The sequence below is a fragment of the Phalangium opilio genome, unplaced genomic scaffold, assembly GCF_054372755.1.
Source record: "Phalangium opilio isolate 3A_F unplaced genomic scaffold, DU_Popi_V2 ptg000100l_1, whole genome shotgun sequence".
Classification (NCBI taxonomy): domain Eukaryota; kingdom Metazoa; phylum Arthropoda; class Arachnida; order Opiliones; family Phalangiidae; genus Phalangium; species Phalangium opilio.
This window is the reverse complement of record NW_028324203.1, coordinates 576,223-601,458: the sequence shown is the minus strand read 5'-3', so window position 1 is coordinate 601,458 and position 25,236 is coordinate 576,223. Positions and strand designations below refer to the sequence as shown.

The 25,236-nt window shown below is 44.3% G+C and overlaps 25 non-coding genes across 25 annotated transcripts; all 25 read left to right on the top strand.

The window, feature by feature from the left end:
- Positions 1-7,854: 7,854 nt before the first annotated feature.
- Positions 7,855-7,926, top strand: TRNAP-AGG (transfer RNA proline (anticodon AGG)). The gene has a single exon. It is a non-coding gene; the product is annotated as a tRNA-Pro (tRNA).
- Positions 7,927-9,282: 1,356 nt separating this feature from the next.
- Positions 9,283-9,354, top strand: TRNAP-UGG (transfer RNA proline (anticodon UGG)). Its single transcript has one exon. It is a non-coding gene; the product is annotated as a tRNA-Pro (tRNA).
- An 86-nt stretch (positions 9,355-9,440) lies between these two features.
- On the top strand, positions 9,441-9,512 carry TRNAP-AGG (transfer RNA proline (anticodon AGG)). Its single transcript has one exon. It is a non-coding gene; the product is annotated as a tRNA-Pro (tRNA).
- Positions 9,513-9,599: 87 nt separating this feature from the next.
- On the top strand, positions 9,600-9,671 carry TRNAP-UGG (transfer RNA proline (anticodon UGG)). Its single transcript has one exon. It is a non-coding gene; the product is annotated as a tRNA-Pro (tRNA).
- Positions 9,672-10,091: 420 nt separating this feature from the next.
- On the top strand, positions 10,092-10,163 carry TRNAP-UGG (transfer RNA proline (anticodon UGG)). The gene has a single exon. It is a non-coding gene; the product is annotated as a tRNA-Pro (tRNA).
- A 1,040-nt stretch (positions 10,164-11,203) lies between these two features.
- Positions 11,204-11,276, top strand: TRNAP-UGG (transfer RNA proline (anticodon UGG)). Its single transcript has one exon. It is a non-coding gene; the product is annotated as a tRNA-Pro (tRNA).
- An 85-nt stretch (positions 11,277-11,361) lies between these two features.
- On the top strand, positions 11,362-11,433 carry TRNAP-AGG (transfer RNA proline (anticodon AGG)). The gene has a single exon. It is a non-coding gene; the product is annotated as a tRNA-Pro (tRNA).
- Positions 11,434-12,472: 1,039 nt separating this feature from the next.
- Positions 12,473-12,545, top strand: TRNAP-UGG (transfer RNA proline (anticodon UGG)). Its single transcript has one exon. It is a non-coding gene; the product is annotated as a tRNA-Pro (tRNA).
- Positions 12,546-12,630: 85 nt separating this feature from the next.
- Positions 12,631-12,702, top strand: TRNAP-AGG (transfer RNA proline (anticodon AGG)). Its single transcript has one exon. It is a non-coding gene; the product is annotated as a tRNA-Pro (tRNA).
- A 1,039-nt stretch (positions 12,703-13,741) lies between these two features.
- On the top strand, positions 13,742-13,813 carry TRNAP-AGG (transfer RNA proline (anticodon AGG)). Its single transcript has one exon. It is a non-coding gene; the product is annotated as a tRNA-Pro (tRNA).
- Positions 13,814-14,694: 881 nt separating this feature from the next.
- TRNAP-UGG (transfer RNA proline (anticodon UGG)) lies at positions 14,695-14,766 on the top strand. Its single transcript has one exon. It is a non-coding gene; the product is annotated as a tRNA-Pro (tRNA).
- An 86-nt stretch (positions 14,767-14,852) lies between these two features.
- Positions 14,853-14,924, top strand: TRNAP-AGG (transfer RNA proline (anticodon AGG)). The gene has a single exon. It is a non-coding gene; the product is annotated as a tRNA-Pro (tRNA).
- Positions 14,925-15,805: 881 nt separating this feature from the next.
- On the top strand, positions 15,806-15,877 carry TRNAP-UGG (transfer RNA proline (anticodon UGG)). Its single transcript has one exon. It is a non-coding gene; the product is annotated as a tRNA-Pro (tRNA).
- Positions 15,878-15,963: 86 nt separating this feature from the next.
- Positions 15,964-16,035, top strand: TRNAP-AGG (transfer RNA proline (anticodon AGG)). Its single transcript has one exon. It is a non-coding gene; the product is annotated as a tRNA-Pro (tRNA).
- A 563-nt stretch (positions 16,036-16,598) lies between these two features.
- On the top strand, positions 16,599-16,670 carry TRNAP-AGG (transfer RNA proline (anticodon AGG)). The gene has a single exon. It is a non-coding gene; the product is annotated as a tRNA-Pro (tRNA).
- Positions 16,671-17,232: 562 nt separating this feature from the next.
- On the top strand, positions 17,233-17,304 carry TRNAP-AGG (transfer RNA proline (anticodon AGG)). The gene has a single exon. It is a non-coding gene; the product is annotated as a tRNA-Pro (tRNA).
- An 880-nt stretch (positions 17,305-18,184) lies between these two features.
- On the top strand, positions 18,185-18,256 carry TRNAP-UGG (transfer RNA proline (anticodon UGG)). The gene has a single exon. It is a non-coding gene; the product is annotated as a tRNA-Pro (tRNA).
- Positions 18,257-18,342: 86 nt separating this feature from the next.
- On the top strand, positions 18,343-18,414 carry TRNAP-AGG (transfer RNA proline (anticodon AGG)). Its single transcript has one exon. It is a non-coding gene; the product is annotated as a tRNA-Pro (tRNA).
- Positions 18,415-19,770: 1,356 nt separating this feature from the next.
- Positions 19,771-19,842, top strand: TRNAP-UGG (transfer RNA proline (anticodon UGG)). Its single transcript has one exon. It is a non-coding gene; the product is annotated as a tRNA-Pro (tRNA).
- An 86-nt stretch (positions 19,843-19,928) lies between these two features.
- Positions 19,929-20,000, top strand: TRNAS-AGA (transfer RNA serine (anticodon AGA)). Its single transcript has one exon. It is a non-coding gene; the product is annotated as a tRNA-Ser (tRNA).
- Positions 20,001-20,877: 877 nt separating this feature from the next.
- Positions 20,878-20,949, top strand: TRNAP-AGG (transfer RNA proline (anticodon AGG)). Its single transcript has one exon. It is a non-coding gene; the product is annotated as a tRNA-Pro (tRNA).
- Positions 20,950-22,462: 1,513 nt separating this feature from the next.
- On the top strand, positions 22,463-22,534 carry TRNAP-AGG (transfer RNA proline (anticodon AGG)). The gene has a single exon. It is a non-coding gene; the product is annotated as a tRNA-Pro (tRNA).
- A 1,197-nt stretch (positions 22,535-23,731) lies between these two features.
- On the top strand, positions 23,732-23,803 carry TRNAP-UGG (transfer RNA proline (anticodon UGG)). The gene has a single exon. It is a non-coding gene; the product is annotated as a tRNA-Pro (tRNA).
- A 1,037-nt stretch (positions 23,804-24,840) lies between these two features.
- TRNAP-UGG (transfer RNA proline (anticodon UGG)) lies at positions 24,841-24,912 on the top strand. The gene has a single exon. It is a non-coding gene; the product is annotated as a tRNA-Pro (tRNA).
- An 86-nt stretch (positions 24,913-24,998) lies between these two features.
- Positions 24,999-25,070, top strand: TRNAS-AGA (transfer RNA serine (anticodon AGA)). The gene has a single exon. It is a non-coding gene; the product is annotated as a tRNA-Ser (tRNA).
- Positions 25,071-25,236: the final 166 nt, after the last annotated feature.

The window sequence follows — 25,236 nt, the reverse complement described above, 5'->3', positions numbered from 1 at the left end:
GTCCAAACCAAGACGTTTTTATATAATAAAGAATATGATATAAAGTAAAAAGTTATTTATTTTCTTTAAAAGTATAAATTATAATAATAAGGATATTTTTTCAATTTTCATTTTAAATTGCATTTGATTTAACCTATAGTTATTTCTTCTATCTTCGTAAGGAAGATGATAAATTTTAATATTATTTTTAAATCTTACGTAAGTCATTAAGTTTTTCTTTGATATACAAAGCGTTTAGTTGTTTTCTAACGTAAAGTTCCAAGACTAATCTTTCGAGATCTGTAGTTTTAACTTTAAAGGTATGATAAATTTCTTCCGTGTTTTCTTGGGGTTTTTCAGGTGTTTTTTTCTTCGGTCTTGATTTTGTTATTTATTGACTTGGTGTACGTCTCTGTTTCATCTATGTTAAAGGGTATGTTTTTTGTGTGCCTACGTCTGATAAAGTTGCACTTAGGGAAATGTTTCAAATGTTCTTCGTAAGGATTATCGGTGGGTTTCCAGGCTAATAAAATGCCGTTCCATTCAAAGCACTGTAGTAGATCATCGGAATGTAAAGAATAAAATCCCGCTCTGCATAAAGTTTTTTATAGTTTCCATCTTGTGGCGAGGAGTAAAAAGTATGATATCTCTGCAGCTCCGAGTTCATGATGATGAATGAATATGATGATAGAAATATTCGATTTATTTATCACCAATAGTTCCAACCCCTCTCTTTTACCCCCCCATTACTTAATATATGAAATAAAAGAAAACAGTATTAAAAAGGTGACACATTTATTTTTTAAAAATACAAAAGAGATTACAAAGAATATTTCTTAACAAAAGGATTAAGTTATTCTTTACGGGCGCGTTTCAACATGATTGTAAGATGACGTCATTCTTCTAACAATCTCGTCCAAACTCTGAAACCAGAGATTAAGGAATTGCAGTATTTCCAAGATCAATAAAATAAATAGTACAATAAGTAGTTTTTAGGGGTTTGATCTCCAAGATCTTGCGTATTCTTGTCAACCTTTGTGGACTTGACTCCATAACAACTCACAACATACAATGGGGATGGGAGAACGTAGCAGCCTCCCGCACCTATTGGTAACGGACCCTTCAGCGTGTCAAAGTGAGTTATTTTTACAATCATTTTATTATGCCCTTAAGATCTTTGTTGATCTCCTTCCCCCTCCCACCCCCCTTGGGTGGAGTATATACCGTTAAGGAATGTATCCTAAATTCTTAATCGGTGCTAAATTTAAAGTTTTTTAGTGAAACATAGAGTAATTTTGATAAATGCTGTGCAAATTTATCGACACGTTTTTAACAATTTGAAATGTTTTTCAAATGACGCTTTTCGTGTCGGTAAACTGTATGCTAAAAGACTGATTTCGTTTCGGTGGTCTATTCATTTTCCCATGTATTCCTATGGGATTTTATGAATTTTGAATTATCGTTTTCGTGTCGGTCAATTGTAACCCAAATGATCAAAAACGTTTCGATTGTTTTTTATTTCTAACACGAAATGCGTTGTGAATGATGCTTCTTTCAATACCGTTTTACGTTTTCCACAAATTTTTGATTACGCTGCCGATAATTTTGATAAATATAGTACGTTTAGGTCAATGCTTCGGTCTAATGATATATTGCCTTTCTGTTGACGCAACGGAAACATCTTAAACTTGTTGAGACTTGTCCTAATAATGCCCTCGGGGCAAACACCTGTAATCAATTTAATGCTTGAACCCCCTTGTAGGATGAATCACCAGCCCCTATTAATAAAGCAATAAATCACTCTAAAAATAAATTCCATTGATAACCTTGCACTACAAATGGTTCAACCCCCCTCCCAAAGCCATTAAGACACGCAAGGACATGTTTAAGTATAACTAAAACACAGATGGGGATAAAGGTGTACCCTCGCCCCCCCCTTTTCAATGCAATAAAACCTGGTGGGTGGTCCAATTAAAGAAAGGACAAAATAAATTCCATTGCTAACAATACAACTGGCTCGACCACGCCCCCAAAAGCCATTACGACACGTCTGAACGTGTTTACGTATAAGCAAAAAACAGATTGGGATAAATTCTTTTGTTATGAACCATATTCGACCCCCTCCTCCCCCTTAATGTCATATAACACAAACCTGGGTGGCCAAAAGGGGATTTTGTAAACTATAGAGAGCCATTTCACTTCCGAACTCTGGAGAGAAAGGTTGGTGACAAAGCTAGTAAGAAATCACGTGTTTCCTCCGATGCACCTTACGGAATATGTAATTCTTGTTTTGGTAAAAATGTCCCTTAAAATGTGCTAAATAGAAAACATATGAGACAGTCTAGCCATATTCGTGTATACTTTACTCGGAAATGTTAAGATCGGTAAGTTTTTTAGCATAATAAGTAATATTCCGGTATATTTCATTCATCTGACCACATCTCTTTCGGTATGGCCGAAAATGTTCATGAAAACCTCAAAAAACTAGAGTATGTCCCCATGCCACGTACGGGTCATCTACACTGCCCTCATTGTGATGGGACTTTAAAAGACGTGCCTGACTGCGACCAATTAAATTATTTGTGCACATCACTTGACTGTGCGCACTTTAGACGTTGTGTTTTAGTTCAATCTAAAAATCTTATCCGTATGTCGACTCATAAAGAGCTAAAACATCTTCTTGACGAGCGAAACCTTTGTACTCTGTGCGGTGAGTTTAAATACCGCATTAAGGACTTGTGCTCTTGTTACGAGTGGACAGATGGTTCACCAGAGATTTAAATCAGCTACAGCAGTGACTTTCGAGATGAAATAGAATTGTGGAAGCATCATAGTTGATGCAAATCATATTTTGCTTCATAAAAAAATGGTATCTTTTACTTTGCATCATAACAATGTTTGTATTTTAGTCGATATTCATGTGTACTTTAGTATTATTCGAATGAAGTTCAGTAATTATTTCTAATAGGCCACTTGTGCATGGTAAAATTGGTGTTTTTAGGTAGTTTATGTGTATTTTAGACAGTATTCAGCTATAACGTTTGCATGTATTTTATATAAATCCCTTGTAGTTTAGTATTACTCGTATGAAAGTCAGTATTAGTTTCTAATAAGCCACTTGTGCATGGTAAAATTGGTGTTTTTTAGGTAGTTCATGTGTATTTTAGACAGTATTCAGCTATAACGTTTGCATGTATTTTATATAAATCCCTTGTAGTTTAGTATTACTCGTATGAAAGTCAGTATTAGTTTCTAATAAGCCACTTGTGCATGGTAAAATTGGTGTTTTTTAGGTAGTTCATGTGTATTTTAGACAGTATTCAGCTATAACGTTTGCATGTATTTTATATAAATCCCTAAGCCACTTGTGCATGGAAAAATTGGTGTTTTTTAGGTAGTATTATATAAATGCCAGTATTTTAATCAATATTCATGTGTATTTTAGTAGTAGTCAGCTTTAACTTTTGCATGTATTTTATATAAATCCCTTGTAGTTTAGTATTACTCGTATGAAAGTCAGTATTAGTTTCTAATAAGCCACTTGTGCATGGTAAAATTGGTGTTTTTTAGGTAGTATTATATAAATTCCAGTATTTTAATCAATATTCATGTGTATTTTAGAAGTAGTCAGCATAACTTTTGAATGTATTTTATATAAATCCCTTGTAGTTAAGTATTATTAGTATGAAATTTAGTATTAGTTTAGATTAAAATGGATGCTGTTACTAAGCAGACGTTAATTCGCGAAGCTCTTTCAAAGCCAGGGAAAATAGTGGCAGTTACTTTTATCCTCGTAACTGTATTTCTAGTTGAATTTGCATTTTGGTATTGTAAAAATATTACCTCAATTTCGGATAACGCAACAAAAATATCTTAAACATGTAGAGACTTGTCACGATAATGCCTTCGGGGCAAACACCTTGAATCAATTAAATGTTTCGTGGTAGGAAGAGTCACCAACTAACAAAGCAATAAACTGAGCGTGGTTACGAATAAATAAAAAGCCGATGGAATGTCTTAAGACGTTTGGGCTAGTCATAAATCACTCTAAATACAGATTCCATTGATAACAATGCAAATGGTTTAAACACGCCCCCTTTTAAGGTCCTAAACCACCTGGTCGGTGGCCAATTAAGGACAATTAAAAAAGATCCAATATACCCTCAGGCTAAATATCAACCCCGCTATCAAGAAAATCTCGCAATAAAGATCATTCGGTTGTAACCTTTTAAACAGTAAAGACTTGTAGCAAGAATGTCCACCAATGCCGGAGATCGTGTTTTAGATTACCGCGTAAACGCCCGCGTTAGACTAGGGGATGAATGCTCTGCCGATTTCGGGGTGAATGCATACTAGCCAAGCCTACTTTTGACAAAAAAGGACGGAACTATTCTCACCATCTCGGAAGACGTTTTGAAGGAATTTATGGAGGAGTGGACGGAGATATATTCAGCTATGGAAACTGGCGACTGGGGTAATTATCGTCACTTGAACTTGAAAATAAAAATAACCGTTATGGAGGGGAATATAGTATTCGAGGATAGTAGCGTCTTCACTCTAACAAAGGCCGAGGCAGGGAAACTGAACGAGAAATTTAGTTATATGAGATTTCACTTCAAGCTTTTAAATGATCAAGCCGAAGTTATTAAATGCATGTGCGAAGCTATTGTAAAACGCATGAATGATATATATCAAAATGGGCGGGGCTTTACCTTTCCTCACTCGGTCTATATACCACTCTAGTCACTATAGCGTGTTACCACGGATAAAGAACGCGCGTGAGGAAATTTGTTTTCACGATATAGGATCGGCAACTCCCTATCTCGAACGACACCTTTTTTCCCGGTTGTCAGCACGCGCGAAGCTAGGTTTTTACGTAATCTAGTATCGCGCGTGCTGACAAGAGATAAAAAACTTCAGGATCTTCCGGACCAGCCAGTTTTTTTAGCTCGAGTGCACGGACCTCTGGGCCTTAGTTTCAAATACGCGTGAAATTACCTACAGCCTACTACGCGTATTTGAAACTAAGGCCTAGAGGTCCGGGCACTCGAGCTAAAAAAAAAACTAGCGGTTATTTTAAATCCCGAAGATCCTCAAGTTTTTTGTCTCTTGACGGCACGTACGAGGCTACGTTCCATAGAGAAAAATATATATGCGCGTGCTGACAACCGATGTTTTTACCAGAGTATATACGGAATAAGCCGTCGCCAGAGATAGGGAGTTGCCTATCCTGTAGAGTGAAAACAAATTTCAACCTCACGCGCGTTTTTTATCCACGGTGTTACCACGAACTTTGTAGTGACGTCACACGCTCTTATCTCTTAGCTTATTTTCAGGCGACCATATTGGCAGTCGCGAGACATCGTCAGCTTGGGCAATACAAATTCGGGACCCAATGTTGACGTCACAGTTTTTCCCCCCTAGCTTCGTGGTAGCACACCCACTATGAGTAACGGATTAACGCAACAACCCGTCTATACGTGACTCTACCATAGACATATTTTGGGCCATGTTAGAGCTTCGGTTAAAGTAATTATACAACACTTATTATTAACTTAATATTTTCAATACGTTCGCACGGTTAACGATATAAAATAGCTTGCTGTTTCATATTCATTACTCTGCCTACAATCTCGAAGGAAAGAGAGAGGAATGGAGTGGAAACCCCGCATACCTATAGCGCTGCCTTTGTACCCCCCCCCCCACCTACGGCCCAGCACCGTATTCCTCCGGAGCCGGCCGTCCCCATCCCCTACAGGCACGTCAAACGGTGTCTGCATGACAGGTTGACTGTCATACAAAACCAGCTCTGGCACAGCATGGAGGGCCAGAGACAGACTGCTTGTCGATGATCCCTGCAGGTCTCGTGCTAGGGACCTAATTTCGCTCGGCAGATGGGATATTAGGCTGGCCACCGGTCTTTTGACCGGGCATTGTCGGCTTAATAGGCACCTCCATCTGATGGGTTTTGCCGACGACCCTCTCTGTAAGTCGTGTCAGGAGAAGGAAGAAACATCCGCTCACGTACTTTGCGAGTGCGACTACTTCGCCTCGCTTAGATTAGAATATTTTGATTCACACACCCTGGAACCCTCGAGGGTCTCCTCTCTCACGGTGGAGCGAATTCTTCGCTACGCTGCAGCTACAGGCCTATTCAAGGCCTGATCACGAGGATGCACAATATGCCTTTGGCATCGGTGCTAGGGCGCGTACCCTCCTCATCAACAATAATAATAATAGGCCTATGAGTTGAGCATGTATCTGATACGCATGGTCCGATGGTCTAGGGGTATGATACTCGCTTTGGGTGCGAGTGGTCCCGGGTTCAAATCCCGGACGGACCCGAGTTTTTGAAGAAGTAATTTAGTGACTATTTAAATGACATTGGCTACAGGTTAGGCCTATGAGTTGAGCATGTCTCTGTTACGCATGGTCCGTTGGTCTAATGGTATGATACTCGCTTTGGGTGCGAGTGGTCCTGGGTTCAAATCCCGGTCGGACCCGAGTTTTTGAAGAAGTAATTTAGTGACTATTTAAATGCAACTAACTACAGGTTAGGCCTATGTATTGAGCATGTTTATAATACGCATGATCCGTTGCTCTAGGGGTTAGGTACTCGCTTTGGGTGCGAGTGGTCCCGGGTTCAAATCCCGGACGGACCCGAGTTTTTCAAGAAGTATTTTAGTGACATTTAAATGCAACTAAATACAGGTTAGTCCTATGAGTTGAGCATGGCTCTGATACGCATGGTCCGTTGGTCTAGGGTTATGATACTCGCGTAGGGTGCGAGTGGTCCCGGGTTCAAATCCTGGACGGACCCAAGTTTTTGAAGAAGTAATTTAGTGACTATTTAAATGCAACTAACTACAGGTTAGGCATATGAGTTGAGCATGTCTCTGATACCCATGGTCCGTTGGTCTAGGGGTATGATACTCGCTTTGGGTGCGAGTGGTCGCGGGTTCAAATCCCGGACGGACCCGAGTTTTTGAAGAAGTAACTTAGTGACTATTTAAATTCAACTATCTACAGGTTAGGGCTATGAGTTGAGCATGTCTCTGACACACATGGTCCGTTGGTCTAGGGGTGTGATACTCGCTTAGGGTGCTAGTGGTCCCGGGTTCAAATCCCAGACGGACCCGAGTTTTTCCAGAAGAATTTTAGTGACATTTAAATGCAACTAAATACAGGTTAGGTCTATGAGTTGAGCATGGCTCTGATACGCATGGTCCGCTGGTCTAGCGGTATGATACTCGCTTAGGGTGCGAGTGGTCCCGGGTTCTAATCACGGACGGACCCGAGTTTTTGAAGAAGTAATTTAGTGACTATTTAAATGCAACTAACTACAGGTAAGGCCTATGTATTGAGAATGTTTATGATACGCATGATCCGTTGGTCTAGGGGTTTGATACTCGCTTTGGGTGCGAGTGGTTCCGAGTTCAAATCCCGAACGGACCCGAGTTTTTGAAGAAGTAACTTAGTGACTATTTAAATTCAACTATCTACAGGTTAGGCGTATGAGTTGAGCATGTCTCTGACACACATGGTCCGTTGGTCTAGGGGTGTGATACACGCTTAGGGTGATACACGCTTAGGGTGCTACTGGTCCCGGGTTCAAATCCCGGACGGACCCGAGTTTTTGATGAAGTAATTTAGTGACTATTTAAATGACATTGCCTACAGGTTAGGCCTACGAGTTGAGCATGTCTCTGACACGCATGGTCCGTTGGTCTAGGGGTGTGATACACGCTTAGGGTGCTACTGGTCCCGGGTTCAAATCCCGGACGGACCCGAGTTTTTCAAGAAGTATTTTAGGGATATTTAAATGCAACTAAATACAGGTTAGTCCTATGAGTTGAGCATGGCTCTGATACGCATGGTCCGTTGGTCTAGGGGTATGATACTCGCTTAGGGTGCGAGTGGTCCCGGGTTCAAATCCCGGACGGACCCGAGTTTTTGAAGAAGTAATTTAGTGACTATTTAAATGCAACTAGCTACAGGTTAGGCCTATGAGTTGAGCATGTATCTGATACGCATGGTCCGATGGTCTAGGGGTATGATACTCGCTTTGGGTGCGAGTGGTCCCGGGTTCAAATCCCGGACGGACCCGAGTTTTTGAAGAAGTAATTTAGTGACTATTTAAATGACATTGGCTACAGGTTAGGCCTATGAGTTGAGCATGTCTCTGTTACGCATGGTCCGTTGGTCTAGGGGTATGATACTCGCTTTCGGTGCGAGTGGTCGTGGGTTCAAATCCCGGTCGGACCCGAGTTTTTGAAGAAGTAATTTAGTGACTATTTAAATGCAACTAACTACAGGTTAGGCCTATGTATTGAGCATGTTTATAATACGCATGATCCGTTGCTCTAGGGGTTTGGTACTCGCTTTGGGTGCGAGTGGTCCCGGGTTCAAATCCCGGACGGACCCGAGTTTTTGAAGAAGTAACTTAGTGACTATTTAAATTCAACTATCTACAGGTTAGGCCTATGAGTTGAGCATGTCTCTGACACACATGGTCCGTTGGTCTAGGGGTGTGATACTCGCTTAGGGTGCTAGTGGTCCCGGGTTCAAATCCCAGACGGACCCGAGTTTTTCCAGAAGAATTTTAGTGACATTTAAATGCAACTAAATACAGGTTAGGTCTATGAGTTGAGCATGGCTCTGATACGCATGGTCCGCTGGTCTAGGGGTATGATACTCGCTTAGGGTGCGAGTGGTCCCGGGTTCTAATCACGGACGGACCCGAGTTTTTGAAGAAGTAATTTAGTGACTATTTAAATGCAACTAACTACAGGTAAGGCCTATGTATTGAGAATGTTTATGATACGCATGATGCGTTGGTCTAGCGGTTTGATACTCGCTTTGGGTGCGAGTGGTCCCGAGTTCAAATCCCGAACGGACCCGAGTTTTTGAAGAAGAACCTTAGTGACTATTTAAATTCAACTATATACAGGTTAGTCCTATGAGTTGAGCATGGCTCTGATACGCATGGTCCGTTGGTCTAGGGTTATGATACTCGCGTAGGGTGCGAGTGGTCCCGGGTTCAAATCCTGGACGGCCCCGAGTTTTTGAAGAAGTAATTTAGTGACTATTTAAATGCAACTAGCTACATGTTAGGCCTATGAGTTGAGCATGTCTCTGAGACGCATGGTCCGTTTGTCTAGGGGTATGATACTCGTTTGGATGCGAGAGGTCCCGGGTTCAAATCCCGGACGGACCCGAGTTTTTCAAGAAGTATTTTAGTGACATTTAAATGCAACTAAATACAGGTTAGTCCTATGAGTTGAGCATGGCTCTGATACGCATGGTCCGTTGGTCTAGGGGTATGATACTCGCTTTGGGTGCGAGTGGTCCCGGGTTCAAATCCCGGACGGACCCGAGTTTTTCAAGAAGTATTTTAGTGATATTTAAATGCAACTAAATACAGGTTAGTCCTATGAGTTGAGCATGGCTCTGATACGCATGGTCCGTTGGTCTAGGGGTATGATACTTGCTTAGGGTGCGAGTGGTCCCGGGTTCAAATCCCGGACGGACCTGAGTTTTTGAAGAAGTAATTTAGTGACTATTTAAATGCAACTAACTACAGGTTAGGCCTATGAGTTGAGCATGTCTCTGATACGCATGGTCCGTTGGTCTAGGGGTATGATACTCGCTTTGGGTGCGAGTGGTCCCGGGTTCAAATCCCGGACGGACCCGAGTTTTTGAAGAAGTAATTTAGTGACTATTTAAATGCAACTAGCTACAGGTTAGGCCTATGAGTTGAGCATGAATCTGATACGCATGGTCCGTTGGTCTAGGGGTGTGATACACGCTTAGGGTGATACACGCTTAGGGTGCTACTGGTCCCGGGTTCAAATCCCGGACGGACCCGAGTTTTTGATGAAGTAATTTAGTGACTATTTAAATGACATTGCCTACAGGTTAGGCCTACGAGTTGAGCATGTCTCTGACACGCATGGTCCGTTGGTCTAGGGGTGTGATACACGCTTAGGGTGCTACTGGTCCCGGGTTCAAATCCCGGACGGACCCGAGTTTTTCAAGAAGTATTTTAGGGATATTTAAATGCAACTAAATACAGGTTAGTCCTATGAGTTGAGCATGACTCTGATACGCATGGTCCGTTGGTCTAGGGGTATGATACTCGCTTTGGGTGCGAGTGGTCCCGGGTTCAAATCCCGGACGGACCCGAGTTTTTGAAGAAGTAATTTAGTGACTATTTAAATGCAACTAGCTACAGGTTAGGCCTATGAGTTGAGCATGTATCTGATACGCATGGTCCGATGGTCTAGGGGTATGATACTCGCTTTGGGTGCGAGTGGTCCCGGGTTCAAATCCCGGACGGACCCGAGTTTTTGAAGAAGTAATTTAGTGACTATTTAAATGACATTGGCTACAGGTTAGGCCTATGAGTTGAGCATGTCTCTGTTACGCATGGTCCGTTGGTCTAGGGGTATGATACTCGCTTTGGGTGCGAGTGGTCGTGGGTTCAAATCCCGGTCGGACCCGAGTTTTTGAAGAAGTAATTTAGTGACTATTTAAATGCAACTAACTACAGGTTAGGCCTATGTATTGAGCATGTTTATAATACGCATGATCCGTTGCTCTAGGGGTTTGGTACTCGCTTTGGGTGCGAGTGGTCCCGGGTTCAAATCCCGGACGGACCCGAGTTTTTCAAGAAGTATTTTAGTGACATTTAAATGCAACTAAATACAGGTTAGGTCTATGAGTTGAGCATGGCTCTGATACGCATGGTCCGCTGGTCTAGGGGTATGATACTCGCTTAGGGTGCGAGTGGTCCCGGGTTCTAATCACGGACGGACCCGAGTTTTTGAAGAAGTAATTTAGTGACTATTTAAATGCAACTAACTACAGGTAAGGCCTATGTATTGAGAATGTTTATGATACGCATGATCCGTTGGTCTAGGGGTTTGATACTCGCTTTGGGTGCGAGTGGTCCCGAGTTCAAATCCCGAACGGACCCGAGTTTTTGAAGAAGTAACTTAGTGACTATTTAAATTCAACTATCTACAGGTTAGGCCTATGAGTTGAGCATGTCTCTGACACACATGGTCCGTTGGTCTAGGGGTGTGATACACGCTTAGGGTGCTACTGGTCCCGGGTTCAAATCCCGGACGGACCCGAGTTTTTGATGAAGTAATTTAGTGACTATTTAAATGACATTGGCTACAGGTTAGGCCTACGAGTTGAGCATGTCTCTGATACGCATGGTCCGTTGGTCTAGGGGTATGATACTCGCTTTGGGTGCGAGTGGTCCCGGGTTCAAATCCCGGACGGACACGAGTTTTTCAAGAAGTATTTTAGTGACATTTAAATGCAACTAAATACAGGTTAGTCCTATGAGTTGAGCATGGCTCTGATACGCATGGTCCGTTGGTCTAGGGGTATGATACTTGCTTAGGGTGCGAGTGGTCCCGGGTTCAAATCCCGGACGGACCTGAGTTTTTGAAGAAGTAATTTAGTGACTATTTAAATGCAACTAACTACAGGTTAGGCCTATGAGTTGAGCATGTCTCTGATACGCATGGTCCGTTGGTCTAGGGGTATGATACTCGCTTTGGGTTCGAGTGGTCCCGGGTTCAAATCCCGGACGGACCCGAGTTTTTGAAGAAGTAATTTAGTGACTATTTAAATGCAACTAGCTACAGGTTAGGCCTATGAGTTGAGCATGTATCTGATACGCATGGTCCGATGGTCTAGGGGTATGATACTCGCTTTGGGTGCAAGTGGTCCCGGGTTCAAATCCCGGACGGACCCGAGTTTTTGAAGAAGTAATTTAGTGACTATTTAAATGACATTGGCTACAGGTTAGGCCTATGAGTTGAGCATGTCTCTGTTACGCATGGTCCGTTGGTCTAGGGGTATGATACTCGCTTTGGGTGCGAGTGGTCCTGGGTTCAAATCCCGGTCGGACCCGAGTTTTTGAAGAAGTAATTTAGTGACTATTTAAATGCAACTAACTACAGGTTAGGCGTATGTATTGAGCATGTTTATAATACGCATGATCCGTTGCTCTAGGGGTTAGGTACTCGCTTTGGGTGCGAGTGGTCCCGGGTTCAAATCCCGGACGGACCCGAGTTTTTCAAGAAGTATTTAAGTGACATTTAAATGCAACTAAATACAGGTTAGTCCTATGAGTTGAGCATGGCTCTGATACGCATGGTCCGTTGGTCTAGGGTTATGAAACTCGCGTAGGGTGCGAGTGGTCCCGGGTTCAAATCCTGGACGGACCCGAGTTTTTGAAGAAGTAATTTAGTGACTATTTAAATGCAACTAGCTACATGTTAGGCCTATGAGTTGAGCATGTCTCTGAGACGCATGGTCCGTTTGTCTAGGGGTATGATACTCGCTTTGGGTGCGAGTGGTCCCGGGTTCAAATCCCGGACGGGCCCGAGTTTTTCAAGAAGTATTTTAGTGACATTTAAATGCAACTAAATACAGGTTAGTCCTATGAGTTGAGCATGGCTCTGATACGCATGGTCCGTTGGTCTAGGGGTATGATACTCGCTTTGGGTGCGAGTGGTCCCGGGTTCAAATCCCGGACGGACACGAGTTTTTCAAGAAGTATTTTAGTGACATTTAAATGCAACTAAATACAGGTTAGTCCTATGAGTTGAGCATGGCTCTGATACGCATGGTCCGTTGGTCTAGGGGTATGATACTTGCTTAGGGTGCGAGTGGTCCCGGGTTCAAATCCCGGACGGACCTGAGTTTTTGAAGAAGTAATTTAGTGACTATTTAAATGCAACTAACTACAGGTTAGGCCTATGAGTTGAGCATGTCTCTGATACGCATGGTCCGTTGGTCTAGGGGTATGATACTCGCTTTGGGTTCGAGTGGTCCCGGGTTCAAATCCCGGACGGACCCGAGTTTTTGAAGAAGTAATTTAGTGACTATTTAAATGCAACTAGCTACAGGTTAGGCCTATGAGTTGAGCATGTATCTGATACGCATGGTCCGATGGTCTAGGGGTATGATACTCGCTTTGGGTGCAAGTGGTCCCGGGTTCAAATCCCGGACGGACCCGAGTTTTTGAAGAAGTAATTTAGTGACTATTTAAATGACATTGGCTACAGGTTAGGCCTATGAGTTGAGCATGTCTCTGTTACGCATGGTCCGTTGGTCTAGGGGTATGATACTCGCTTTGGGTGCGAGTGGTCCTGGGTTCAAATCCCGGTCGGACCCGAGTTTTTGAAGAAGTAATTTAGTGACTATTTAAATGCAACTAACTACAGGTTAGGCCTATGTATTGAGCATGTTTATAATACGCATGATCCGTTGCTCTAGGGGTTTGGTACTCGCTTTGGGTGCGAGTGGTCCCGGGTTCAAATCCCTGACGGACCCGAGTTTTTCAAGAAGTATTTTAGTGACATTTAAATGCAACTAAATACAGGTTAGTCCTATGAGTTGAGCATGGCTCTGATACGCATGGTCCGTTGGTCTAGGGGTATGATACTCGCGTAGGGTGCGAGTGGTCCCGGGTTCAAATCCTGGAAGGACCCGAGTTTTTGAAGAAGTAATTTAGTGACTATTTAAATGCAACTAGCTACAAGTTAGGCCTATGAGTTGAGCATGTCTCTGATACGCATGGTCCGTTGGTCTAGGGGTATGATACTCGCTTTGGGTGCGAGTGGTCCCAGGTTCAAATCCCGGACGGACCCGAGTTTCTCAAGAAGTATTTTAGTGACATTTAAATGCAACTAAATACAGGTTAGTTCTATGAGTTGAGCATGGCTCTGATACGCATGGTCCGTTGGTCTAGGGGTATGATACTCGCTTAGGGTGCGAGTGGTTCCGGGTTCAAATCCCGGACGGACCCGAGTTTTTGAAGAAGTAATTCAGTGACTATTTAAATGCAACTAACTACAGGTTAGGCATATGAGTTGAGCATGTCTCTGATACGCATGGTCCGTTGGTCTAGGGGTATGATACTCGCTTTGGGTGCGAGTGGTCGCGGGTTCAAGTCCCGGACGGACCCGAGTTTTTGAAGAAGTAACTTAGTGACTATTTAAATTCAACTATCTACAGGTTAGGACTATGAGTTGAGCATGTCTCTGACACACATGGTCCGTTGGTCTAGGGGTGTGATACTCGCTTAGGGTGCTAGTGGTCCCGGGTTCAAATCCCAGACGGACCCGAGTTTTTCCAGAAGAATTTTAGTGACATTTAAATGCAACTAAATACAGGTTAGGTCTATGAGTTGAGCATGGCTCTGATACGCATGGTCCGCTGGTCTAGGGGTATGATACTCGCTTAGGGTGCGAGTGGTCCCGGGTTCTAATCACGGACGGACCCGAGTTTTTGAAGAAGTAATTTAGTGACTATTTAAATGCAACTAACTACAGGTAAGGCCTATGTATTGAGAATGTTTATGATACGCATGATCCGTTGGTCTAGGGGTTTGATACTCGCTTTGGGTGCGAGTGGTCCCGAGTTCAAATCCCGAACGGACCCGAGTTTTTGAAGAAGTAACTTAGTGACTATTTAAATTCAACTATCTACAGGTTAGGCCTATGAGTTGAGCATGTCTCTGACACACATGGTCCGTTGGTCTAGGGGTGTGATACACGCTTAGGGTGCTACTGGTCCCGGGTTCAAATCCCGGACGGACCCGAGTTTTTGATGAAGTAATTTAGTGACTATTTAAATGACATTGGCTACAGGTTAGGCCTACGAGTTGAGCATGTCTCTGATACGCATGGTCCGTTGGTCTAGGGGTATGATACTCGCTTTGGGTGCGAGTGGTCCCGGGTTCAAATCCCGGACGGACCCGAGTTTTTCAAGAAGTATTTTAGTGACATTTAAATGCAACTAAATACAGGTTAGTTCTATGAGTTGAGCATGGCTCTGATACGCATGGTCCGTTGGTCTAGGGGTATGATACTCGCTTAGGGTGCGAGTGGTTCCGGGTTCAAATCCCGGACGGACCCGAGTTTTTGAAGAAGTAATTCAGTGACTATTTAAATGCAACTAACTACAGGTTAGGCATATGAGTTGAGCATGTCTCTGATACGCATGGTCCGTTAGTCTAGGGGTATGATACTCGCTTTGGGTGCGAGTGGTCGCGGGTTCAAGTCCCGGACGGACCCGAGTTTTTGAAGAAGTAACTTAGTGACTATTTAAATTCAACTATCTACAGGTTAGGCCTATGAGTTGAGCATGTCTCTGACACACATGGTCCGTTGGTCTAGGGGTGTGATACTCGCTTAGGGTGCTAGTGGTCCCGGGTTCAAATCCCAGACGGACCCGAGTTTTTCCAGAAGAATTTTAGTGACATTTAAATGCAACTAAATACAGGTTAGGTCTATGAGTTGAGCATGGCTCTGATACGCATGGTCCGCTGGTCTAGGGGTATGATACTCGCTTAGGGTGCGAGTGGTCCCGGGTTCTAATCACGGACGGACCCGAGTTTTTGAAGAAGTAATTTAGTGACTATTTAAATGCAACTAACTACAGGTAAGGCCTATGTATTGAGAATGTTTATGATACGCATGATCCGTTGGTCTAGGGGTTTGATACTCGCTTAGGGTGCGAGTGGTCCCGAGTTCAAATCCCGAACGGACCCGAGTTTTTGAAGAAGTAACTTTGTGACTATTTAAATTCAACTATCTACAGGTTAGGCCTATGAGTTGAGCATGTCTCTGACACACATGGTCCGTTGGTCTAGGGGTGTGATACACGCTTAGGGTGCTACTGGTCCCGGGTTCAAATCCCGGACGGACCCGTGTTTTTGATGAAGTAATTTAGTGACTATTTAAATGACATTGGCTACAGGTTAGGCCTACGAGTTGAGCATGTCTCTGATACACATGGTCCGTTGGTCTAGGGGTATGATACTCGCTTTGGGTGCGAGTGGTCCCGGGTTCAAATCCTGGACGGACCCGAGTTTTTCAAGAAGTATTTTAGTGACATTTAAATGCAACTAAATACAGGTTAGTCCTATGAGTTGAGCATGGCTCTGATACGCATGGTCCGTTGGTCTAGGGGTATGATACTTGCTTAGGGTGCGAGTGGTCCCGGGTTCAAATCCCGGACGGACCCGAGTTTTTGAAGAAGTAATTTAGTGACTATTTAAATGCAACTAGCTACAGGTTAGGCCTATGAGTTGAGCATGTATCTGATACGCATGGTCCGATGGTCTAGGGGTATGATTCTCGCTTTGGGTGCAAGTGGTCCCGGGTTCAAATCCCGGACGGACCCGAGTTTTTGAAGAAGTAATTTAGTGACTATTTAAATGACATTGGCTACAGGTTAGGCCTATGAGTTGAGCATGTCTCTGTTACGCATGGTCTGTTGGTCTAGGGGTATGATACTCGCTTTGGGTGCGAGTGGTCCTGGGTTCAAATCCCGGTCGGACCCGAGTTTTTCAAGAAGTAATTTAGTGACTATTTAAATGCAACTAACTACAGGTTAGGCCTATGTATTGAGCATGTTTATAATACGCATGATCCGTTGCTCTAGGGGTTAGGTACTCGCTTTGGGTGCGAGTGGTCCCGGGTTCAAATCCCGGACGGACCCGAGTTTTTCAAGAAGTATTTAAGTGACATTTAAATGCAACTAAATACAGGTTAGTCCTATGAGTTGAGCATGGCTCTGATACGCATGGTCCGTTGGTCTAGGGGTATGATACTCGCGTAGGGTGCGAGTGGTCCCGGGTTCAAATCCTGGACGGACCCGAGTTTTTGAAGAAGTAATTTAGTGACTATTTAAATGCAACTAACTACAGGTTAGGCCTATGTATTGAGCATGTTTATAATACGCATTATCCGTTGCTCTAGGGGTTTGGTACTCGCTTTGGGTGCGAGTGGTCCCGGGTTCAAATCCCGGACGGACCCGAGTTTTTCAAGAAGTATTTTAGTGACATTTAAATGCAACTAAATACAGGTTAGTCCTATGAGTTGAGCATGGCTCTGATACGCATGGTCCGTTGGTCTAGGGGTATGATACTCGCGTAGGGTGCGAGTGGTCGCGGGTTCAAATCCTGGACGGACCCGAGTTTTTGAAGAAGTAATTTAGTGACTATTTAAATGCAACTAGCTACAAGTTAGGCCTATGAGTTGAGCATGTCTCTGATACGCATGGTCCGTTGGTCTAGGGGTATGATACTCGCTTTGGGTGCGAGTGGTCCCAGGTTCAAATCCCGGACGGACCCGAGTTTCTCAAGAAGTATTTTAGTGACATTTAAATGCAACTAAATACAGGTTAGTTCTATGAGTTGAGCATGGCTCTGATACGCATGGTCCGTTGGTCTAGGGGTATGATACTCGCTTAGGGTGCGAGTGGTTCCGGGTTCAAATCCCGGACGGACCGAGTTTTTGAAGAAGTAATTCAGTGACTATTTAAATGCAACTAACTACAGGTTAGGCATATGAGTTGAGCATGTCTCTGATACGCATGGTCCGTTGGTCTAGGGGTATGATACTCGCTTTGGGTGCGAGTGGTCGCGGGTTCAAATCCCGGACGGACCCGAGTTTTTGAAGAAGTAACTTAGTGACTATTTAAATTCAACTATCTACAGGTTAGGCCTATGAGTTGAGCATGTCTCTGACACACATGGTCCGTTGGTCTAGGGGTGTGATACTCGCTTAGGGTGCTAGTGGTCCCGGGTTCAAATCCCAGACGGACCCGAGTTTTTCCAGAAGAATTTTAGTGACATTTAAATGCAACTAAATACAGGTTAGGTCTATGAGTTGAGCATGGCTCTGATACGCATGGTCCGCTGGTCTAGGGGTATGATACTCGCTTAGGGTGCGAGTGGTCCCGGGTTCTAATCACGGACGGACCCGAGTTTTTGAAGAAGTAATTTAGTGACTATTTAAATGCAACTAACTACAGGTAAGGCCTATGTATTGAGAATGTTTATGATACGCATGATCCGTTGGTCTAGCGGTTTGATACTCGCTTTGGGTGCGAGTGGTCCCGAGTTCAAATCCCGAACGGACCCGAGTTTTTGAAGAAGTAACTTAGTGACTATTTAAATTCAACTATCTACAGGTTAGGCCTATGAGTTGAGCATGTCTCTGACACACATGGTCCGTTGGTCTAGGGGTGTGATACACGCTTAGGGTGCTACTGGTCCCGGGTTCAAATCCCGGACGAACCCGAGTTTTTGATGAAGTAATTTAGTGACTATTTAAATGACATTGGCTACAGGTTAGACCTACGAGTTGAGCATTTCTCTGATACGCATGGTCCGTTGGTCTAGGGGTATGATACTCGCTTTGGGTGCGAGTGGTCCCGGGTTCAAATCCCGGACGGACCCGAGTTTTTCAAGAAGTATTTTAGTGACATTTAAATGCAACTAAATACAGGTTAGTCCTATGAGTTGAGCATGGCTCTGATACGCATGGTCCGTTGGTCTAGGGGTATGATACTCGCTTAGGGTGCGAGTGGTCCCGGGTTCAAATCCCGGACGGACCCGAGTTTTTGAAGAAGTAATTTAGTGACTATTTAAATGCAACTAACTACAGGTTAGGCCTATGAGTTGAGCATGTCTCTGATACGCATGGTCCGTTGGTCTAGGGGTATGATACTCGCTTTGGGTTTTAGTGGTCCCGGGTTCAAATCCCGGACGGACCCGAGTTTTTGAAGAAGTAATTTAGTGACTATTTAAATGCAACTAGCTACAGGTTAGGCCTATGAGTTGAGCATGTATCTGATACGCATGGTCCGATGGTCTAGGGGTATGATACTCGCTTTGGGTGCGAGTGGTCCCGGGTTCAAATCCCGGACGGACCCGAGTTTTTGAAGAAGTAATTTAGTGACTATTTAAATGACATTGGCTACAGGTTAGGCCTATGAGTTGAGCATGTCTCTGTTACGCATGGTCCGTTGGTCTAGGGGTATGATACTCGCTTTGGGTGCGAGTGGTCGCGGGTTCAAATCCCGGACGGACCCGAGTTTTTGAAGAAGTAACTTAGTGACTATTTAAATTCAACTATCTACAGGTTAGGCCTATGAGTTGAGCATGTCTCTGACACACATGGTCCGTTGGTCTAGGGGTGTGATACTCGCTTAGGGTGCTAGTGGTCCCGGGTTCAAATCCCAGACGGACCCGAGTTTTTCCAGAAGAATTTTAGTGACATTTAAATGCAACTAAATACAGGTTAGGCCTATGAGTTGAGCATGTATCTGATACGCATGGTCCGATGGTCTAGGGTATGATACTCGCTTTGGGTGCGAGTGGTCCCGGGTTCAAATCCCGGACGGACCCGAGTTTTTGAAGAAGTAATTTAGTGACTATTTAAATGACATTGGCTACAGGTTAGGCCTATGAGTTGAGCATGTCTCTGTTACGCATGGTCCGTTGGTCTAGGGGTATGATACTCGCTTTGGGTGCGAGTGGTCCTGTGTTCAAATCCCGGTCGGACCCGAGTTTTTGAAGAAGTAATTTAGTGACTATTTAAATGCAACTAACTACAGGTTAGGCCTATGTATTGAGCATGTTTATAATACGCATGATCCGTTGCTCTAGGGGTTAGGTACTCGCTTTGGGTGCGAGTGGTCCCGGGTTCAAATCCCGGACGGACCCGAGTTTTTCAAGAAGTATTTTAGTGACATTTAAATGCAACTAAATACAGGTAAGTCCTATGAGTTGAGCATGGCTCTGATACGCATGGTCCGTTGGTCTAGGGTTATGATACTCGCGTAGGGTGCGAGTGGTCCCGGGTTCAAATCCTGGACGGACCCGAGTTTTTGAAGAAGTAATTTAGTGACTATTTAAATGCAACTAGCTACATGTTAGGCCTATGAGTTGAGCATGTCTCTGAGACGCATGGTCCGTTGGTCTAGGGGTATGATACTCGCTTTGGGTGCGAGTGGTCCCGGGTTCAAATCCCGGACGGACCCGAGTTTTTCAAGAAGTATTTTAGTGACATTTAAATGCAACTAAATACAGGTTAGTCCTATGAGTTGAGCATGGCTCTGATACGCATGGTCCGTTGGTCTAGGGGTATGATACTCGCTTAGAATGCGAGTGGTCCCGGGTTCAAATCCCGGACGGACTCGAGTTTTTCAAGAAGTATTTTAGTGAAATTAAATGCAACTAAATACAGGTTAGTCCTATGAGTTGAGCATGGCTCTGATACGCATGGTCCGTTGGTCTAGGGGTATGATACTCGCTTTGGGTGCGAGTGGTCCTGGGTTCAAATCCCGGTCGGACCCGAGTTTTTGAAGAAGTAATTTAGTGACTATTTAAATGCAACTAACTACAGGTTAGGCCTATGTATTGAGCATGTTTATAATACGCATGATCCGTTGCTCTAGGGGTTAGGTACTCGCTTTGGGTGCGAGTGGTCCCGGGTTCAAATTTCGGACGGACCCGAGTTTTTCAAGAAGTATTTTAGTGACATTTAAATGCAACTAAATACAGGTTAGTTCTATGAGTTGAGCATGGCTCTGATACGCATGGTCCGTTGGTCTAGGGTTATGATACTCGCGTAGGGTGCGAGTGGTCCCGGGTTCAAATCCTGGACGGACCCGAGTTTTTGAAGAAGTAATTTAGTGACTATTTAAATGCAACTAGCTACATGTTAGGCCTATGAGTTGAGCATGTCTCTGAGACGCATGGTCCGTTGATCTAGGGGTATGATACTCGCTTTGGGTGCGAGTGGTCGCGGGTTCAAATCCCGGACGGACCCGAGTTTTGAAGAAGTAACTTAGTGACTATTTAAATTCAACTATCTACAGGTTAGGCCTATGAGTTGAGCATGTCTCTGACACACATGGTCCGTTGGTCTAGGGGTGTGATACTCGCTTAGGGTGCTAGTGGTCCCGGGTTCAAATCCCAGACGGACCCGAGTTTTTCCAGAAGAATTTTAGTGACATTTAAATGCAACTAAATACAGGTTAGGTCTATGAGTTGAGCATGGCTCTGATACGCATGGTCCGCTGGTCTAGGGGTATGATACTCGCTTAGGGTGCGAGTGGTTCCGGGTTCAAATCCCGGACGGACCGAGTTTTTGAAGAAGTAATTCAGTGACTATTTAAATGCAACTAACTACAGGTTAGGCATGTGAGTTGAGCATGTCTCTGATACGCATGGTCCGTTGGTCTAGGGGTATGATACTCGCTTTGGGTGCGAGTGGTCGCGGGTTCAAATCCCGGACGGACCCGAGTTTTTGAAGAAGTAACTTAGTGACTATTTAAATTCAACTATCTACAGGTTAGGCCTATGAGTTGAGCATGTATCTGACACACATGGTCCGTTGGTCTAGGGGTGTGATACTCGCTTAGGGTGCTAGTGGTCCCGGGTTCAAATCCCAGACGGACCCGAGTTTTTCCAGAAGAATTTTAGTGACATTTAAATGCAACTAAATACAGGTTAGGCATATGAGTTGAGCATGTCTCTGATACGCATGGTCCGTTGGTCTAGGGGTATGATACTCGCTTTGGGTGCGAGTGGTCGCGGGTTCAAATCCCGGACGGACCCGAGTTTTTGAAGAAGTAACTTAGTGACTATTTAAATTCAACTATCTACAGGTTAGGCCTATGAGTTGAGCATGTCTCTGACACACATGGTCCGTTGGTCTAGGGGTGTGATATTCGCTTAGGGTGCTAGTGGTCCCGGGTTCAAATCCCAGACGGACCCGAGTTTTTCCAGAAGAATTTTAGTGACATTTAAATGCAACTAAATACAGGTTAGGTCTATGAGTTGAGCATGGCTCTGATACGCATGGTCCGCTAGTCTAGGGGTATGATACTCGCTTAGGGTGCGAGTGGTCCCGGGTTCTAATCACGGACGGACCCGAGTTTTTGAAGAAGTAATTTAGTGACTATTTAAATGCAACTAACTACAGGTAAGGCCTATGTATTGAGAATGTTTATGATACGCATGATCCGTTGGTCTAGGGGTTTGATACTCGCTTTGGGTGCGAGTGGTCCCGAGTTCAAATCCCGAACGGACCCGAGTTTTTGAAGAAGTAACTTAGTGACTATTTAAATTCAACTATCTACAGGTTAGGCCTATGAGTTGAGCATGGCTCTGATACGCATGGTCCGTTGGTCTAGGGTTATGATACTCGCGTAGGGTGCGAGTGGTCCCGGGTTCAAATCCTGGACGGACCCGAGTTTTTGAAGAAGTAATTTAGTGACTATTTAAATGCAACTAGCTACATGTTAGGCCTATGAGTTGAGCATGTCTCTGAGACGCATGGTCCGTTGATCTAGGGGTATGATACTCGCTTTGGGTGCGAGTGGTCGCGGGTTCAAATCCCGGACGGACCCGAGTTTTGAAGAAGTAACTTAGTGACTATTTAAATTCAACTATCTACAGGTTAGGCCTATGAGTTGAGCATGTCTCTGACACACATGGTCCGTTGGTCTAGGGGTGTGATACTCGCTTAGGGTGCTAGTGGTCCCGGGTTCAAATCCCAGACGGACCCGAGTTTTTCCAGAAGAATTTTAGTGACATTTAAATGCAACTAAATACAGGTTAGGTCTATGAGTTGAGCATGGCTCTGATACGCATGGTCCGCTGGTCTAGGGGTATGATACTCGCTTAGGGTGCGAGTGGTTCCGGGTTCAAATCCCGGACGGACCGAGTTTTTGAAGAAGTAATTCAGTGACTATTTAAATGCAACTAACTACAGGTTAGGCATATGAGTTGAGCATGTCTCTGATACGCATGGTCCGTTGGTCTAGGGGTATGATACTCGCTTTGGGTGCGAGTGGTCGCGGGTTCAAATCCCGGACGGACCCGAGTTTTTGAAGAAGTAACTTAGTGACTATTTAAATTCAACTATCTACAGGTTAGGCCTATGAGTTGAGCATGTATCTGACACACATGGTCCGTTGGTCTAGGGGTGTGATACTCGCTTAGGGTGCTAGTGGTCCCGGGTTCAAATCCCAGACGGACCCGAGTTTTTCCAGAAGAATTTTAGTGACATTTAAATGCAACTAAATACAGGTTAGGCATATGAGTTGAGCATGTCTCTGATACGCATGGTCCGTTGGTCTAGGGGTATGATACTCGCTTTGGGTGCGAGTGGTCGCGGGTTCAAATCCCGGACGGACCCGAGTTTTTGAAGAAGTAACTTAGTGACTATTTAAATTCAACTATCTACAGGTTAGGCCTATGAGTTGAGCATGTCTCTGACACACATGGTCCGTTGGTCTAGGGGTGTGATATTCGCTTAGGGTGCTAGTGGTCCCGGGTTCAAATCCCAGACGGACCCGAGTTTTTCCAGAAGAATTTTAGTGACATTTAAATGCAACTAAATACAGGTTAGGTCTATGAGTTGAGCATGGCTCTGATACGCATGGTCCGCTAGTCTAGGGGTATGATACTCGCTTAGGGTGCGAGTGGTCCCGGGTTCTAATCACGGACGGACCCGAGTTTTTGAAGAAGTAATTTAGTGACTATTTAAATGCAACTAACTACAGGTAAGGCCTATGTATTGAGAATGTTTATGATACGCATGATCCGTTGGTCTAGGGGTTTGATACTCGCTTTGGGTGCGAGTGGTCCCGAGTTCAAATCCCGAACGGACCCGAGTTTTTGAAGAAGTAACTTAGTGACTATTTAAATTCAACTATCTACAGGTTAGGCCTATGAGTTGAGCATGTCTCTGACACACATGGTCCGTTGGTCTAGGGGTGTGATACACGCTTAGGGTGCTACTGGTCCCGGGTTCAAATCCCGGACGAACCCGAGTTTTTGATGAAGTAATTTAGTGACTATTTAAATGACATTGGCTACAGGTTAGACCTACGAGTTGAGCATGTCTCTGATACGCATGGTCCGTTGGTCTAGGGGTATGATACTCGCTTTGGGTGCGAGTGGTCCCGGGTTCAAATCCCGGACGGACCCGAGTTTTTGAAGAAGTAATTTAGTGACTATTTAAATGCAACTAACTACAGGTTAGGCCTATGAGTTGAGCATGTCTCTGATACGCATGGTCCGTTGGTCTAGGGGTATGATACTCGCTTTGGGTTTTAGTGGTCCCGGGTTCAAATCCCGGACGGACCCGAGTTTTTGAAGAAGTAATTTAGTGACATTTAAATGCAACTAAATACAGGTTAGTCCTATGAGTTGAGCATGGCTCTGATACGCATGGTCCGTTGGTCTAGGGGTATGATACTCGCTTTGGGTGCGAGTGGTCGCGGGTTCAAATCCCGGACGGACCCGAGTTTTTCCAGAAGAATTTTAGTGACATTTAAATGCAACTAAATACAGGTTAGGCCTATGAGTTGAGCATGTATCTGATACGCATGGTCCGATGGTCTAGGGTATGATACTCGCTTTGGGCGCGAGTGGTCCCGGGTTCAAATCCCGGACGGACCCGAGTTTTTGAAGAAGTAATTTAGTGACTATTTAAATGACATTGGCTACAGGTTAGGCCTATGAGTTGAGCATGTCTCTGTTACGCATGGTCCGTTGGTCTAGGGGTATGATACTCGCTTTGGGTGCGAGTGGTCCTGTGTTCAAATCCCGGTCGGACCCGAGTTTTTGAAGAAGTAATTTAGTGACTATTTAAATGCAACTAACTACAGGTTAGGCCTATGTATTGAGCATGTTTATAATACGCATGATCCGTTGCTCTAGGGGTTAGGTACTCGCTTTGGGTGCGAGTGGTCCCGGGTTCAAATCCCGGACGGACCCGAGTTTTTCAAGAAGTATTTTAGTGACATTTAAATGCAACTAAATACAGGTTAGTCCTATGAGTTGAGCATGGCTCTGATACGCATGGTCCGTTGGTCTAGGGTTATGATACTCGCGTAGGGTGCGAGTGGTCCCGGGTTCAAATCCTGGACGGACCCGAGTTTTTGAAGAAGTAATTTAGTGACTATTTAAATGCAACTAGCTACATGTTAGGCCTATGAGTTGAGCATGTCTCTGAGACGCATGGTCCGTTGGTCTAGGGGTATGATACTCGCTTTGGGTGCGAGTGGTCCCGGGTTCAAATCCCGGACGGACCCGAGTTTTTCAAGAAGTATTTTAGTGACATTTAAATGCAACTAAATACAGGTTAGTCCTATGAGTTGAGCATGGCTCTGATACGCATGGTCCGTTGGTCTAGGGGTATGATACTCGCTTAGAATGCGAGTGGTCCCGGGTTCAAATCCCGGACGGACTCGAGTTTTTCAAGAAGTATTTTAGTGAAATTAAATGCAACTAAATACAGGTTAGTCCTATGAGTTGAGCATGGCTCTGATACGCATGGTCCGTTGGTCTAGGGGTATGATACTCGCTTTGGGTGCGAGTGGTCCTGGGTTCAAATCCCGGTCGGACCCGAGTTTTTG